General features: G+C 46.3%; 2 non-coding genes across 2 annotated transcripts; both read right to left on the bottom strand.

Annotated features, from left to right (window-relative positions):
• Positions 1-200: 200 nt before the first annotated feature.
• Positions 201-418, bottom strand: LOC138673333 (small nucleolar RNA U3). The gene has a single exon (XR_011319970.1). It is a non-coding gene; the product is annotated as a small nucleolar RNA U3 (small nucleolar RNA).
• Positions 419-2,542: 2,124 nt separating this feature from the next.
• LOC138673348 (small nucleolar RNA U3) lies at positions 2,543-2,760 on the bottom strand. The gene has a single exon (XR_011319985.1). It is a non-coding gene; the product is annotated as a small nucleolar RNA U3 (small nucleolar RNA).
• Positions 2,761-6,258: the final 3,498 nt, after the last annotated feature.

The following is a 6,258-nucleotide window of genomic DNA, read 5'->3' as shown; positions in this document are numbered from 1 at the left end:
GGACTGGGGAGAGTGGGCAGCCATTTACTGTAATAGGTAGGTTAGTTGGGGGATCTTATAAAAAGTATTCAATAAAGTAGATACTACTTAATAAAGTAAACAGAAAGCTGATATTTAGTGATCAACAATCCTTAAGAGAACATAACAATAATACAGAAATCTTTAATCTATTTTTATTACTTTAAAAAAAATATGACCCAACCACTCAGTTTGTGATCTCCCCCTCCGCCCTCCCTGTAACAGAGAAGGAGAACGATCATCACCAGCAATCAGCCCCTGCAATGAAGCAGAACTGAGAGCTCACTTCACGCTCAGGAGAGATCACTACAGCTCCTCCTCGTGGTTGGGAAGTTTGGACACTTTAGAGCACATTTCTCAAGTTACACACTATAGAAATGATCCCTGAAAGTATAGTCTTAACCTCTTCCTGGCCGTGATGCCCCTCCGGGGGATAGGACCCTGCGTGTAACATTAGGGAGACATCACACGAGGTGACACATGATGACCCTGTGAGACGTGATACATTGTGATACATTGTGGGGGATCAGAGACCTGACTGCAGAGTAACTAGAAGCTTCTATACTTGTGTACGAGCTGGAAACCATCACACCCATAATGCATCTGCTCTCTTACCTAAATTAGCATAAGTGAATGTGGAGTGTCAGTGCTGAGCTGGCAAATGGTGCCCATACACTGTACATGGCAGAGGTGCCAGCACTGATACATTCAGCCATTGCCGGTACTGAGATGTCAGATCCGCACCAATCTCATATTATCATCCATACTAATAAGGGGCTATTCACACACTGCGTTTTGCAGGATCATTTTTGGTGATTTAATTTGTGCTGAAAAGAAGCTTTATTTTATAGAACCCGGAAAAGCAATGAGATTTCAGAAATCTAATGCACAGCTCTGTTTTGTTTTATTTCCTGACCTACTATGAGCACTGCCGCTTTCTATTACCAATTGAAAGCAATGAAAATCTGCAAAAACAAAGAAAAAATGCAACACGACATTTCTCCTGCATTTTTTGCAGTATTGTTGGTTCATAAATCTAAGTGTATTACCATGTACTGTAGATAAATCACACGTGATCCTCACCAAATAGCTGACATTTCTACACAACGTTCTTAGTACCGAAAAAAGCTGCAATGACTCGATATTAGGCCACGGTCACACTAGCAGTATTTGGTCAGTATTTTACCTCAGTATTTGTAGCCAAAACCAGGAGAGGAACAATCAGAGGAGAAGTATAATAGAACACGGGCACTAATTCTGCTTTCTTCATTCACTTCTGGTTTTGGCCCACAGATACTGATAGTGTGACCATAGCTGTAAGGAGCTGTCCACTGTTAGGACAACCCCTTCTTGAAATAAAGGTTTGGCCCCAATAAAATAAAAAATATTATATTCACCTCTTATGCTGGCACTAATACAGCAGTGTCAGTACTCGCGGTCCCAGGGCTATGGAATGACACATGGTGCCTGGTGCCCAATCAGTAAGGTTGTAGGTTCGTGACCTGGGGTGACTCACAGAGAAAAGAAAACAAATACATTTTCCACAAGAGGTGGGGAGTTCTCCTTCAATGGAAGTCCTCAAACAGAGGCTGGACAGACATCTGTCTGAGATGGTTTAGTGACTCCCGCATTGAGCAGGGGGTTGGACATGATGACCAGGCGCTGATTGGGAGCTGTGCATCACGTGTCACCCCACCGCATCAGCATTGGAGGTGAGTCTAAGATTTTTAATTTTATTGGGACCAAACCTATAGTTCAAGGGGATGTCCTAGTAGTGGATAAGCCTTTTAAAGGGGTCCGTTACGAGTTTGGAGCACCGTTCCGCCTCCTCCGTTGCATACAGGGGTCCTTTCTATGTTTTTCATTGACAGTGTTCATAGTGAGCACCGTCCGAATGCCGCCGGGGTGTGAGCGGCCGCACACGTTGCTTCAGTTCCAGGCGTATTAGGGTATGTGTCCACGATCAGGATGGCCGGCGGTATCGTCGGAGCGGCTTAGCCGCTCTGCGGTAAGCCCCGCCCCCTTTCTGGGACGCGATGATGCCGGATGTGTTCACAGCACACATCCGGCATCATCGCTCCCCACCATAGCGCCCTGTGCTATATCTTGCGGCGACGCAGCGTCACCGCAAGATATACGGACATGCTGCGATCTGAAAAGACGCGCAGCATGTCCGGAGTCGCAGGGCCGCCGCGTCCGTGTTACCACGCATAGTGGAGACGGGATTTCATTAAATCTCCTCCACTATGCTGTAACATCTGGACGCTGCGTGTTTGACGCTGCGGCTCTATGCAGCGTCAGACACGCAGCGTTTCCTGCACGTGGAAACAGACCCTAAGGGTATGTTGCCAATTTCAGGAATTTCTGCAGTATCAAAACCACAGGAGCCAGCTATTACAGCATAGTGGATGGCGTGTCTAAACATTAATGAAGCAAACATCAATTACCTTAGCAATTATTTATGCAAACAATAACTAGTAGTTTTCTCTTTCATCTAATCAAAATAACTTATTTAATGAACCCCACCACTCAGCTTGTGATCTCCGCCTCCGCCCTCCCTGTAACAGAGAAGGAGAACGATCATCACCAGCAATCAGCCCCTGCAATGAAGCAGAACCGAGAGCTCACTTCACGCTCAGGAGAGATCACTACAGCTCCTCCTCGTGGTTGGGAAGTTTGGACACTTTAGAGCACATTTCTCAAGTTACACACTATAGAAATGATCCCTGAAAGTATAGTCTTAACCTCTTCCTGGCCGTGATGACCCTCCGGGGGATAGGACCCTGCGTGTAACATTAGGGAGACATCACCCCTGACACATAGTGACCCTACAGAACCTTCTACACTTGTATAACGGCCCCATAATCCTCCAGATCTCAGATGTCTCTGGTCCTAATCTGCATATCATAGTTCCACCATATTAATAACCCCAAACTTGCTGCTCCTTCTAAACAATAGTCAAAACAGTATTTCCTTGAAATCTGAGACCAGAGGCAGTCAACGATACGCTAGAGCAGACAGACCTGGGCCCACGGACCGAGATAGCCAAAGGGGCTGAAAACAGTGGCTCACAGCATGCACTGTGCCCGCCCACCCATAACTTCACTGTCTCCACTGTCTCTCCGTATCCGCGCTGAATGCATTGGTGGCGGAGGGGCCTACGTAACCTTCTTCCACCAATCACCGTGTGAGACAGCTGCCATAATGACATCATTTCATTGTGACAGCTGTCTACTGTAGAGAGTCAGCGCACAGGAAACAGGAGCAAAGGCTGGGTGGAACGGGAGCTAGTATATGGTGTTTATTTCATGTATATGGGATGTTTGGCTGCACATGGGGAGGCTGTGTGGGGCTCATACTGGATGATATGAGGAGGCTGTGTGGGGCTTATACGGGATATGGGGAGGCTCTGTGGGGCTTATGCTGGATATGGACAGACTGTGTGTCGGCTCAAGCTGGACATGGGGAGACTACTGTGTAGGCCTCATGTAGTATATATGGAGGCTGTGTGGGGCTCATGCTGTATACAGGGAGGCTGTGTGGGGCTCATGCCTTATATAAGGAGGCTGTGTGGGGCTCATGCTGTATATAGGGAGGCTGTGTGGAATTCATGCTGTATATAGGGAGGCTGTGTGGGGCTCATGCAGTACATGGGGAGGCTGTGTGGGGCTCATGCCGTATATAGGGAGGCTGTGTGGGGCTCATGCAGTACATGGGGAGGCTGTGTGGGGATCATGCCGTATATAGGGAGGCTGTGTGGGGCTCATACTGTATATAGGGAGGCTGTGTGGGATTCATGCTGTATACAGGGAGGCTGTGTGGGGCTCATGCCGTATATAGGGAGGCTGTGTGGGGCTCATGCTGTATATAGGGAGGATGTGTGAGGCTCATGCCGTATATAGGGAGGCTGTGTGGGGCTCATGCTGTATACAGGGAGGCTGTGTGGGGCTCATGCTGTATATAGGGAGACTGTGTGGGGCTCATGCTGTATATAGGGAGGCTGTGTGAGGCTCATGCAGTATATGGGGAGGCTGTGTGGGGCTCATGCCTTATATAGGGAGGCTGTGTGGGGCTCATATTGTATATATGGAGGCTGTGTGGGATTCATGCTGTATACAGGGAGGCTGTGTGAGGCTCATGCTGTATATAGGGAGGCTGTGTGGGGCTCATGCTGTATATAGGGAGGCTGTGTGGGGCTCATGCCGTATATAGGGAGGCTGTGTGGGGCTCATGCTGTTTATAGGGAGGCTGTGTGGGGCTCATGCTGTATACAGGGAGGCTGTGTGGGGGTCATTGTGTAAGTAGGGCGGCTGTGTGGGGCTCATGCTGTTTACAGGGAGGCTGTGTGGGGCTCATTGTGTAAGTAAGGAGGCTGTGTGGAGTTCATGCTGTACATGGGGAGGCTGCTGTGTGTGGCTCATGCTGTACATGGGGAGGCTGCTGTGTGGGGCTCATGCTGGACATGGGGAGGTTGTGTAGGGCTCATGCTGTATATGGGGAGGCTGCTGTGTGGGGATCATGCTGGACATGGGGAGGCTGTGTGGGGCTCATGCTGTATATGGGGAGGCTGCTGTGTGGGGCTCATGCTGGACATGGGGAGGCTGTGTGGAGTTCATGCTGTACATGGGGAGGCTGCTGTGTGTGGCTCATGCTGTACATGGGGAGGTTGTGTGGAGTTCATGCTGTACATGGGGAGGTTATGTTTGGGCTCTTATGGTATATAAGGGGCTGTGTGTGGGATCATACGATATATAGAAGGGGCTGTATTCAGGTTTAAACAGTATATACGGGGATGTCAGAATACTATTAATTCTGCTCAATATTAAGTGATACAATTAATATTAATATAATTTTTAATACAATAATTATAATTAATATGTTGATATTAATAGTTAGCAGAATAAATCTCAGCCTATTGGTTCGGCCCTCCACAACAGTCATAGTTTCTCATGTGGCCCCTCGGAAAAATTAATTGCCAACCCCTGCTCTAGAGGGATCATTCAAATTTTATGGCTACGTACATGGTGAAATTATCGAAGGAATGTGGAATAAACGATTGTACAATCATTCTTTCCAACTTCCAATACTTGGTGCATAGCATTTGCTGTTTGAACATGAGAGAACGACCAAGAAAGATTTTCAAGTATCCCTAAAACATGGGATCAGTAAATTATTGTTCGTCTTGGGGTCCCTGGACAACGTTACACCAGGCAATAATTAGGAATGAACCCTCATTATCAATTATCCCTTGTGTAAAATGCTGCTTACATGCAGGCCCCAATTCATCATTCATATTATTTTTTTCAAGTAATTTTTCTTTTCTGTCTTGTGGTTTTCGTTACAATTTTTTTTCCAATTCCTTCAAAATGGCACTTGTGCCTAATGAATCTTGCAGAAAATAAAAAATAATATTTTTTTGTCTTTCACTTGTTTTGCAACATTTTAGCACAAAAAAAATCTCCTATTGCGCAAAATGGTGCAAAAATTGTTCTAAAATAACTAGTATACATAAAATCACTCTAGGAAAGGGGACTGGAGTACATATATGCCAAATTTTGAGACTTTTAAAACGTTGCATTTGATTAATCTGTCTAAAACATCTGGAAGACCTCATTGTCATAAAAATCAAAAAAACTGAACAACAAAAGACAGCTTTTTGTCACAAATTAGAAAGTTACTAATTGGAGGTATTCATGAGAAAAATATAGCATTCAATGATAAATCAGGCCCGTAGACTACAGACTAATAAAAAGTGTAACCATAGGGCAGAAAACAGACATTGTACACCCTATAGAAGTCTATGTGGCTTAAGGTACCTTCACACATAACGATATTGTTAACGATATTGTTGCTTTTTGTGACGTAGCAACGATATTGTTAATAAAATCGCTATGTGTGACAGCGACCATCGATCAGGCCCCTGCTGGGAGATCGTTGGTCGCTGAAGAAAGTCCAGAACTTTATTTCGTCGCTGGACTCCCTGCTGACATCGCTGGATCGGCGTGTGTGACACCGATCCAGCGATGTCTTCACTGGTAACCAGGGTAAACATCGGGTAACTAAGCGCAGGGCCGCGCTTAGTAACCCGATGTTTACCCTGGTTACCATCCTAAAAGTAAAAAAAACAAACAGTACATACTTACCTACCACTGTCTGTCCTCCAGCGCTGTGCTCTGCACTCCTCCTGTACTGGCTGTGAGCGTCGGTCAGCCGGAAAGCAGAGCGGTGACGTCACCTCTG

Source organism: Ranitomeya imitator, chromosome 3 (assembly GCF_032444005.1).
Source record: "Ranitomeya imitator isolate aRanImi1 chromosome 3, aRanImi1.pri, whole genome shotgun sequence".
Lineage (NCBI taxonomy): Eukaryota > Metazoa > Chordata > Amphibia > Anura > Dendrobatidae > Ranitomeya > Ranitomeya imitator.
The sequence above is the reverse complement of the archived record's forward strand: the minus strand, read 5'-3'. Positions and strand labels throughout refer to the sequence as shown.